Consider the following 11,906-nt stretch of genomic DNA (forward strand, 5'->3'; position numbering starts at 1 on the left):
ACACGACTGGACAAAAATTGTCAAGCCGAACCTTCACCTTCACCTTTCCTCACTGGTAATAACAACCTGACAAATTCTAATGACCGTCTCATTGCCAGCTGCAAAAACATGGTTTAATTGTAGTCCCAACTAAAGTATGTAATAGAATGTGTGAGATTTATTAAGTCAACACTTCTACAAGCTCCACTGAGTCAATGGGCCTACTTTATTTGGACTAACTACTGGATTTAACCTATCAACTTTTCAAAAAACGGCACACTATTCCAATCCTTTTTAGTCTGCTGGGTGGTTTGCTTCCCATTTTGGTCTAATCTGGCACTTGTAACTATAGATGCCCAACCATGGTACACTCATTTGTTCTATAAAAATGATGAATCTTTCCAAGGGGACTCACTGGGATGAGGTTATTTCAGGCTAATGGTTGCGCCTGCTGTCCAATAGGTAAATAGAGATACAGTAAGTAGAGAAAGTGAACAATTCATTCAAACAAAAGAGCCACTTGCAGAAGCCCTTATGGCATTCCTCTTTGGAAGGGATGTTGGGATATACCAATCTTCCGTCTCTCCCATTTACTTACTCCTGTATTATGGAGAAAGAGGTGAACCAGATGTTCTTGGGCTGCAACTCCTATCAGTCCCAACTAGCACAGCTAGTAATAGGGAATACATGCAGTTGCAGGCTAAAAATCTCCCAAGGGCCACATTTTGCTCGATCTAGGGCTATCATTCCCCTGTATCAACATTCTCCTCACCATTCCTTTATTTGAGCAGTGATTTTTTTCTCCTTCAGAAATGTCAGCTGTCCTTGCCCAGCAGACTACTTCCCAAGTCTCCAGAACATCTTGATTGTGTATGTTTTTTCAAACCAGGAATAGAAAGCCAAGGACAGCCAATTTTAAACTGAAAGGATATTCCACATTTATGTGTGTTAGTCATCACATCACCATTCTCTCAAAGGAAAGAATGACCATTTGAGGTTCACTTCCTAGGGCAGCATAAGTCAGCAAGAATTCTGACAGTGTTTTAATTAAGAAAAAGCAGGGAGGAAGCAGCTGGATACATGGATGTTTATTGAGCCTGATTTATTTCAAGACGGCTTTTACAAGGGAAAACAAAAACTCATAATGGATATGCTTAAAAATGATACTGAAAAAGAATTTAAAACACCTTATTTTCTGCACTTGGTACCTTTTTGTTTTAGCCTCCACCCACCACCCCTTCTGTTTTTCATTTAATTAAAGAGAAAAAAAACACATACCTATAGTCAAGCTACAGCAGTCAAGGTACCCAAAATGTGCTCCATCTTTTTTTGTGAAAAGAATTATTAATTTTTTGGGTAATAGTAACACAACATTTTTGGCTTCTGTCCAAGCACTAGTTTAATAATGCTCATTATACACTTCCTACTCTTACTCTAATAAAACACTAGACCGAGCTGCTGATGCAGAGGGAAGCCAGGAGTCTCTTAAGCACAGCTAAGAGACCAGCTGCAGGTTGAAAAATATTGCAGATCCTCCCTCTTCCAGAAGGAAATCCCTCCTCTCCACCAGTTGCCTTGATTAAAAGTACTTTAATCACACTAAATGCTAAGAAAACACTTCTACTGAGCATATGAAATCAAGGTGTAAAATTCACAGGGTCTCAAGTTTGTGTCTCTAGATGCCACTGCACTTCAGTTTCTCAGAATCCTTGACTATTGGTCATGGCGTCTGGGGCTTCTAGTAGCTCAAGTCCAATGATAATCTGGGGGTTAAGCCAGGAGAGCAGTGGTGAGACCCCATGAGCAATGTTAATAGATAATCCTTTGCTATTGTTAACTAGAATGAAGTGAACAAGCCACTCCAAAAGTTTTGAACTGTGTACTTTGTAGAAAAAAAGATTGGAATGTTGTATATACCCAGCTATACAACATTTGAATATACAGTGGTGCCTCGCATCGCTGAAGCATCGCTGAACGGGGCAGGGATTTCCATTGGAACGCATTAAACATCGTTTAATGCGTTCCAAATGGGCCAAATACTCACCGTTCAGCGATGCTTCAGGATGTCCGGCAGCCATTTTCGCGCCCTCGCCTTGCTTAACGAGGGATCGAAAACGCTGCGCGCGGCCATTTTGGGCCATTTCCAGGCTTCCGGCGGCCATTTTGGCTGCCGAACAGCTGATCGTCGGGGTTCGTTTTGCGAAGATCGGTAAGCGAAACGCTTACCGGTCTTCGCAAAGCGAATTTTGGCCCATTAAAAAAATGTTGAGCGATCGCATTAGCGATCCGAAAAAACGGATCGCTATGCGATTTCATCGTTATACGGTGCGCTCGTTAAGCGAGGCACCACTGTAGAGAGATTCTTAATATATTCAAATGCCAGTTGATTTTTAACTGGCTGTAGGCATAGTTACGTATTTGAATTTTATGGTACCAATTTCACAAATTCAAGACACATTAAAGCTAATTCTGTAGTCGATAACAGAGGATTCTATAGTAAATATATTATCATTTCAAATATAATTATTGAAAACTTCAAAGAATTCCATTAAATGATATCACTCTGATGTGACATTATATTCTGCTAAATTTTCTGCCAAATGAAACAACATTAAAGGCTCTTTTAGTTGGTAAAAACAGAACTTCTCACACAGACTGGTTACAAAAATTGAATGCAATTCTGAATTATGAGAATATTGGGATTTCTAATATTTGGGATTCATCAGGTATCACCTTTTTACCACCAGGTAAATAAGGTGCATTTGGTTAACAACAAAATTGAGCAAGTATTCTGTTAAAATTACAGTACTGTACATCTCCCACTCTTTATATCTTAGTGAACTGCTGCCTTAGTGAGTTAAAGAGTAGGATAGCAAATTGCACTGCATCCAATTTAGACTAACTAACAATAACAATGCCACAATTAGACACATGGCAGCTATGAATTATGTGGAAATACAGTATGTGGAGATTACTCTGTTTTCTTTTTGTTCATTTCTAATGCAGCTTAAGACCACTGTCAGACATCTACCTTTTAATGCCCATATACAGAATTGCCACAGAATCAGTCACAACTCTGAATTGAAAGATCCTCTGCCCCTTCCTTCAGTAACCAACCACTGATGCCCCAAATGCAGCATTAGGAGCAGAATTCCACTTCTTCAACAGACACATTTCTATCTGGGGGGTGAGACAGGGAACAGAAAACTGTATCTGTCATAATATAAAGCAAACAGGAAAAAAAGAACTGACGATTAATTGTGAGCTTAGGGTTGCAAACAAAATTATATCAATTATATTGTCTAAGCTACACTACCATAACCAGTTTCTCACACTACACTGCCCATTTGAATGTACTGTACAGAAAATTTGCAAGTTTCATAGATTTATTTATTTGATTTATATCCCGCCCATCTGGTCTGGTCAGATATCTGGTAGTTTTCACAAAATACATCCACATCTTAATCAACTGATTGCTTTTTATTGCTCTTCCTTGCAGGGAGAATTTGACTGAAATCAAACCAATTTAAATCACAATTTAATTTTTTTAATTGGATTTTTTGACAATTCAAATAAAAAATCAATTTTTATTTAAATCATGATTTAAATTGATCTTTTTAAAAAAATCATTGATTTTTATCTACCCTGCTTCCTTGGAACCTTACAACTGTATAAAGAGGGACAGAATAAAAACTAACAGTGTTATCAGTACATTTCGACCTAAATGTGTCCAGTGATACAGAGCAGAATATTTTCTGTTTGTCATATTGCAACATTATATAGTTTGGCTGCCCATTGCTAAGCCCCACTAAATTCAGTGTGATATGCACTTCTACTCCAAAATGCATAAGATTTGGCTGTACGTATAACTTACATAACATTAATTACTAACATAAACTATTTTGTTTCCTGACCTGCAATGTGGAAAAATCCAGGTCCGATGAATTATTGTTAGTGTTACCAAAATACATTTGGGAAGCACTTCAGATACTCACACTGCGCTATTTAGGTGCTAAGTATTTTATTCACGAATAACCTCCGAATTAGGTTACTGTGGTTATGTGGGACTGTCCTTAAAGATGACATGGAGACTCCAGGTAAATACAACATGCAACAGCTAGCCTGTTACAAGGAACATTTTACAAAAAAACATACGGTACCAATTGCAAAGAAACTGTGCTGAATTCAAATTGTTGGTCGTGGCATTTTGGCCTAGAACCATGGGGAACACTTTTCTGTAAATATCTCTGTGCAATCACTGAGATCTGCAAGAGGAGCCCTTCTCTGCATTCCATCAGTGCCAACAATCCATTCTATGGACATCATCATCATGATCATCATTAAACTGCAGAACTGGAAGGGACCCTATGGATCTTCAAGTCCAGCTCATGTCAAGGAGGTACAGTGGGGAATTGAACTCTCAACCAATGTATCCTCTAATTTTCAGCCCTGCTGGGCAGGGCTCTCCCTCTCTCTTGCATAACTTTGCCTCTGTGTGAGTGAGCATCTCTGCCTGCCCCCCACGCACAGGGTTCTGTTGCAACCAGAACCTAAGGCGTTGAATGTGAATGTTGTGTGGAGGAGGAAGAAAGCTGTGTGGAGGGAGGCAGAGACGTGCGTGCGGTCTTTTTCCGGTTGTTCCGGGGCTACCAAGACACTGTGAGGAGTGGGGCTCGGTCTACTGCACCTGGTAAGTAACTTTTTTCTGACTTTTTTTGGGGGGGTTTCTGATTCCCCCCCATAGGAACGCATTACAGTGGGGTCTTGACTTGAGAACTTAATCCGTATTGGAAGGCGGTTCTCAAGTCAAAAAGTTCTCAGGTCAAATCTGCATTTCCCATAGGAATGCATTGAAAACCATTTGATCCGTATCTGCTCTTTTCCGTCCATAGAAATTAATGGGAAGCTGCTATTCTGCCTTCGACCACTGGAGGGGGATATTTTGTTTCTTTTTTTCTTAGGTCAAGAAGGAAGGCAGGGAAAATACAGTCCAGGCAGTACAGTACCAGGCAGTCCGAAGACTGTCTCCCAATCCACTCTCTAAACGCTGGGAGGAGTGAGGAAGCAGACAGGCACCCTTTTCACTGGCCAACAGTTAACTGAAAGTTCAAATTTTGCACTTTCCCTGCCTCCCACGTGGGTTTTTTCAGTTCTTAACTCAAATCTAAGTATGTAAGTCAAGTCAATATTTTCCTATGAGAGTGGTTCTTAAGTCAAAATGTTCTTAACTCAAGCCGTTCTTAAGTCAAGACCCCACTGTAATTAAATTTCAATGCATTCCTATGGGAAACCGTGCTTCACAAGACGAAATTTTCGCTAGACGGCATTAACCACAGAATGGATTAATTTCATCTTGCGAGGCACCACAGTATAAATATTTTAAATAAATAAATAAATAAATGAGCACATATTATTTTCACAAAGATAAGATTGGCAGGAAGTTTCAATTTATTCCAGATCAGACTTCTCACCCCTCAAAGAATAACACAAGATTTATATAGCAAGAATTGAACAACTGCAAAAAAGTACTGCCAGTGAGGAGTGCAAACATCTCCTTCCACAGCATACCAAAGGGAGAAAATGGCCCTTATTCCACTGACCACAATGGGACTCACTTCTAAGAGAATGTGCGTGTAAGCATAGATTAAATGGCAATTATACACCAGATGCACATTTGTCTTATTGGAATAAATGAGATTACGGATTGTTTCTCTATATGGGACCTGTTCAGTGTTTGCTAGTTTCAGCTGCCCATTTGCTCATCCAAGCCGATGGAGTAGCCAATCCACCTGAAGTTCAACTATGATTCCTGAAATCACAAAAACAACTGGAATTTTGCCATGTAAAGGCACATGCACCACTTTGAATCTCCATAAAACTGTCTATGTGTCACATGCACACACAATCTAGACTCTAGAGAGTTAACATTTTGGATTATATTGTTGACTCATGTTTCCTTTTTAACGCAGGCTGCTTATCCCCCTGTCTTTAGAATATTTATAAACTTTTGCCATTGTGTATTTTCTAATTGTTTACAGTGTGAGACTCCCAATAACTAGCATTTTCCTAGTGACATACAGCTTGTTGGGAGAAGCTACAGTTTCGAGGTGGACCATGTGTTTCATGTGCAATTGGTCCGAAGTTCAGTCCCTAGGTAGGAATGAAAAAACTCCTGTTCAAATTCTTCAACTGTTGCCGTCAGTTAGAAACAATTATACTGGACTGTATGGATGGGGATTTGACTCAATGGTTAAAATCCAGTCGTAAGTCACAACTAGAGTAAGAACTTACACAGGGGTTGGCTCTAAATTCCTACTGATTCAATAAGCCTACTCTAGTTGTAACTTACGACTGGATTTTAGGCAATATAAGGCAGTTTCCTAATCTACTGGCTTCTAAAACTCTTATTTAGACCTTCATTCTACATTCTCGTGGTTTTTATGAGGTACAATTAATTGTTCTTCCATCTTTGAGGTTGTCTCTCACCTTAAAATCTAGTTCAACAACCTGGTCTAATTTCCCCTTTTTTGTCATTATTCCTGAGGGACTCAGCTGCAAACACCTGAAGTGCTAAAATTATGCCTCAGCGGGTGGTGAGGCATCCTGTGTGTTGACCGCTCCTTCTGCCCCAGCAACCGCCCATGTCAGCTTAATGAAGCATATAGCAGTCTGGCTCTCTTCCGGGGAAATACAGTGGAGAATCGAACTCTGCACCCCTGGCTCCACAGCCAGAGATACTCCCACTCACCTTTGCACATTTCCCCTCACTGCCTTTCTCTATTGTTTTGTACCAGATTTAAACCACCTCTTCTAACCTTCTTTGTGATTTTGCCACATGTCTTCTTGCTTATTCTTGCCTATTCTTCTGCTTGCATCCTCTGATAAATATACTTCATGTTAGATTTGAACTTCCTTGTGCTATTTCTTGTCTGGCTGGTTTCATTCTTGCTGATTTTTGCATGAGACATTCCCTCTCAAAATATTCACCCTTTTATTTATTTAAACGTGCTTTAATAAATTATTAAACATGCAAATTTTCTGCCTTGAATTTCCTTCTTGATATTCTGTTACTATGATTTTGGGGGGCCAAGAATGAAATATGAATTTGGGAATAGGTGCTTTTCTCTTCTTCTTCCCAATCTTGCTCTTAGCTGGATACTGAAGTTTCTTTGTGAAATGGCAAACTCTCTAAAAGCATTTATTTATTTATTTATTTCCTGGCGTCCACTGCAAGCCCCAAAGGGAACAATTCTTAATTCAATATCCTCCTCAGGATCATTCTGTAATTAGATTGCTGATGCAAAAAGGATTCAATCACCCCACTCAGTGGTGCATGATACAAAACATTAAATTCCAAGTTTCTATATATGTGGATTAAATAACAGCATATATATTAACAGAACACATCTCTGTCCACTACTAAGCATTGGTGCCTCTAACCTAGTAGGATGAACATTGAGTCACAAATCTCTCAGATGTAAGGCTACTAGATCTTTTGAATCCAGAAATTTGAGGCTATTCTGAGCTTGACAAGCCAGTGTTTAAATCCAGCTATATTCTAAACAGCAAGATCCCTCCAGATCTCACTAACAGTTTTTATGGGTGTTTCTGGAGATGAAATCTGGAATGTTATGGTTGCCTGCAATTGGCCAGAGTCTCCATTCATTAAAACATGTCTTTTAAAAGCATGAATATATACTTCACCTGATCCTGCCTGGTTGTATGAATGAGAGGCATTATCTATGTGAAACAAAGCAATTAACTTTCACCCATAAGAAGTTTACTGGCCCACAGAGGCACTGAAGAAAGGCTAAAGCCACTTAATCTACTCTCCTTGTGCACAAGAAATATTAAAAACCTCCTTCATCAGCAAAAGGAACAGAAGTTGCTGTTCTGCAGTTTGGCAGAAATATCTTCCCGAAAAGCTGTTACAACTGGACATCATCAAAATATTTACTGATATGAAAAGTCTGATGGGAAATGTCTTGATCATAGCAAGCTCTTCCACCACTGTTCTCAGCCTACTCAAATGAAGCTGAAACTTCACATGATCAGATATCCCCACATTGTATCTTCCTGTTCCACGACATGTACAAAACACGCCCCCTGTGTGGTTATGACATCACTTTTTCCACCTCCACAGTCCCACAGCCCAGCATCAGGGCAATGAAGGTAACAACCTCAATGTCCTGAGGAAGAAGGAGACAATGTAAGTGGCTTGTCCAGTGCCAGCTTGAGTAAGCATCACTTCAACTAGCACGTGGACAGGCAGATAAAGACCTGCTGGTAGATCACCAAATGACTGGCAGCACATTGGCTAGAGTTTCCTTCTCATTAGGTATTAAGCATCTCTGACGTTTGGTATCTCAGATAAGCATTTGTTTCCTATAAATTCAGGCCAGTCCAGTGCTTGGTTCATATGATTTAATAAGTAATTAGCTGTCAGGGTGAACAAAATTAAATAAAAAATAAAAAATAAGATTTAAAAAATTTAAATCAGATTTTTAACTTTTGTTAAAATGGTTTTTCCATTTAAAAACTCCCCATATGATGATACTTCTAATGTAAAATATGTTATAGTTCAAAAATCTCATTATGGAATAAGAGTTATACAGTTTATTCTAATTCTCAACTATAAGACACTATATATAACATTTAAGTTTTGTAAACAAGATTCAACAGCTCTTGGATTGGGACTGCCATTTTAAGATTTCACAAGCTTCCACGCAAATTATTTATATTTACATTGATATATCTAGCTCCTCTAATATGCTCTCTTGTAGGTATCATCCAAAAAAACTGCAGTTCTCAAACTCAGGTGTATGTATCATCAGACATTAATAGCAATACATGGAGATCAATAATAACAAATCCACTCAGCTCCTCCAGGCTGACTCCAGTTTAGGCATCTGGCTGTGGAGCCAGAACTTAGGACTTCTGAGTCCTCACTGTGCCTCATGTGAATAGTCTGTATAGTGATGTGCAAGCTGTACAGTTCCAGTATGCCCCCAGAAGAAAGGAATGGTAAACCACTCATGTGTATTCTCTACCTAGAAAGCCCTAGGTAGAAAAGATCACTATGCTGGCCAGAATTTCTAGGAATCGTAGTCCAAGAATATCTGGGCTACCCAAGCTTGAGAACACTACTTTAGAATGAAGCTATTAATCTTCTGCAACTCTATGCAGGCAAAGGGAAAGCTCTACCTCTCTGAAAGTACGAACTTTTAAGACTGGAAGTGCCAAAGAGCAGAGGATTATTGGAGGTGAAGACAATCTGGGCAAGGAGGTTATGAAAAATATGTGTTGTGGAAAGTGTGTATTAAGGTTATAACAACCAGAGTGCCCTCTTTCCATGCGGGAAAACAAAACAACAAGATTAAATTAAATATTTCTCAGGAATGATTTATTTATTTATTTATTTATTTATTTATTTATTTATTTATTTATTTATTTATTTATTTATTTTATTTCTATCCCGCCTATCTGATCATATTAGACCACTCTAGGCGGCTTACAATAAAAACAACAATGTAATTTTAAGACATTACAGCTGAAACGTAAATAAAAATAAAAATAAAAATTTACAGTATGATTTAAATCATATCCTTCTAGCTCTTACTCTCTCGGCTACCATGTTGTATCTGGCTGTGCCCTACCCCAAGCCGCCATTTTGTACCAAGCCGTGTAGCTGGTAGACCTCAAGGTTCCAAATTAAAACTGTACACCCCCTGCAAGCCTGAAGGCTGCCCACACCTGATATGGCTACTATATTTTCAATGTTATGTTACACCAGCACTGCTGCAGAATAAACAATCAAACAACATGAGGCATTAAAGTCCGGAACACATAGCAGGAAGGTTCAAACCAGCAGGGCTCTCTGAGTCTAGAACCCAGGGTAATTGGTGTTCATCTGGCTTTCACACTCCTTTATTTCAGAATAAAATACGCACAGGATAATCTTCTGCATGCAACCTGGATTCAAATTACAGTGTGATCCTGAGAAAAACTGTTTGACTGCTCTTAACCTGGGGCAGCTCATGGCTGTAGCACAAGGGCACTGTATCGCAAAATTTGGGGGTCAGGCAGCCCCCTGCTTGGATCTCAGGTTGCTTGTGCTTTAAACTTTTGTAAATAGGGTAGGGCTTGGGGTTGTTTGTTTTTTCAAACAGTCATTAATAAAGGTACTTTTTTTAGAGCCAGCATTACCCATCAGGAACACATTTCATATCAAAAAACCTGAACATTTCTGCCTCCGATTTCTACAGTAGATGACCCTCTGACCCTATGCCAGTGATACAGTAGCATACCATGGCACCACAGTATGTAATGCTTGATGTTCCACCTCGGCATCCCTAAAACATTTTACCCACACAGTGTTCTATGGACCATACAGTAAATACAGTAAAGATATTTCCCACCACCAAACCACAGAACTCCCTAATACGCCTTGGTCAAATCACAGGCTCCTAATTGTCACCAGCAGTTCTTCTTCAGGTGCTCCACTTTGAGCTCCTTGAGAATAAAAAAAAAATGGGATATATCTTTCCAGGGATCTATTTCTCCTGCAGCATAAAACAGAACAAGAAGTCTTGTGCACCTGACCATCTACTGTACCAAGTTTTATTTGACCTGTGCTCTGCATCCTCCGTCTTCCAGGTGCAGCCTCGGAGCAAGCCTGCTGCAGAACTCCAAAGCTGATCCATCACAAACTCTCCGAGTCTTTCAGGTGCCAGGAGCCTCCTCGCTGGGAGATCAAGGTAACCCCTTTAAGGGCGCGCCACCATAACTCCGCCTGATGCGGTGCCGCTGCCATTTATGTCTCCCCAAAGAACTCCATGTAAGAGCTGGGAAGCTGAGCGAGGCAGTGGCGTGTCACCCTCCTCCCCCCCACCCGCCGCCGCACCCGCGCGGAGATGGTAAGCATCCAGGTCAACCCCAAATCCCGAGTGCATCCTGGAGGATTTCTATTAAATCAATACCATCTCGCCCTTCGTCTAAAAAGGCACGGGATCTTCCCTCTGGCCAAAAGAGCTGCCGTTTCAGACCGGGGACCGGGGGAGAAAAACAGCAGGCACCCCTCCCCGCAGCCCATGAGCGGAGGGCGGCCGACGACTCCCGTTTGACTACTGCGGCAATCTGGGGGGTCTCGTTTAGTGGCTCATCCCCGTTTCTCCCCCCCCCCCCAACACACACACACACTCCACAGGGGGAGAGCAGTGCTTGGAGTTGAACGAAGCACGACGACCGGAGCCAGTCCGCTTCTCCTAGAGAGCCGATCTCTCGCAGAAGAGGCAATTTTCCCCACGAAGCCTCCCCCCCCCGCCGCCCTGCTTTCCTTCAACTGCAAACAACCCGGGGGGGGCGCAATCAACCGATCTCCAAGCGTAGGCAGGCACCCGGGCGAAGCTTGGCGGGAGCGACTGAACCCGTCCCCTTCACTCACCGGGTCCTCCGGACGCTGGCCAGAAGCAACGCGAGGCAGCCCCGGTCGGCGACACGCAGGAGGTGGCGGGCGGCCGGGCGGGCGGGCAAGCCCTGCGCGGGCGCTCCGCTCAGAGGCTGCGCCAGGGGGCTCCTTCGCAGAGGCGGCGGCGGCGGCGCCTCTTGTCGCCGCTGCTCACGTTCGCTGCCATTTTAGCCTTCGCGGAGCCGGCTTGCCTGGCCGGGGTTGGGGGACGCCTCCCTCCACCATCCACGCCTCCCTCCCTGCTCCGCCAGCCCCGCCCAGGAGCCCCCGTTTGGCCGCGGAGCGCCCGGTCCAGTGCGCGCCCCTCTCCCTCCACCAGTGCGGGAGATGCGCTAGGCGAGCAGGAAGGAAGGAAGGAAGGAGGCGGCTGGCGCTCGTGATGGGAGATCGTCCAGGCGGGGGCTGGAGGGAGGGAGGGAGGGAGGCACCCCCTCTCTCCCGCCCACACACACACACACAC

General features: G+C 42.2%; 1 protein-coding gene across 10 annotated transcripts in view; it reads right to left on the reverse strand.

Moving 5' to 3' along the window:
- PRR5 (proline rich 5) overlaps positions 1-11,906 on the reverse strand; it is a 106,532-nt gene that overhangs the window by 93,097 nt on the left and 1,529 nt on the right. For 7 of the 10 annotated variants that reach the window (XM_073000868.2, XM_078394181.1, XM_073000867.2 and 4 more), the window contains exon 1: positions 11,423-11,570. The exons of the other annotated variants lie outside the window; for them this stretch is intronic. The gene's annotated coding sequence lies outside the window, so the exon portion shown is untranslated. Of the gene's footprint in view, positions 1-11,422; positions 11,571-11,906 lie in introns of those variants that run through there. 10 annotated transcript variants of the gene reach the window in all.

Source organism: Pogona vitticeps, chromosome 5 (genome assembly GCF_051106095.1).
Source record: "Pogona vitticeps strain Pit_001003342236 chromosome 5, PviZW2.1, whole genome shotgun sequence".
Taxonomy (NCBI): Eukaryota; Metazoa; Chordata; class Lepidosauria; order Squamata; family Agamidae; genus Pogona; species Pogona vitticeps.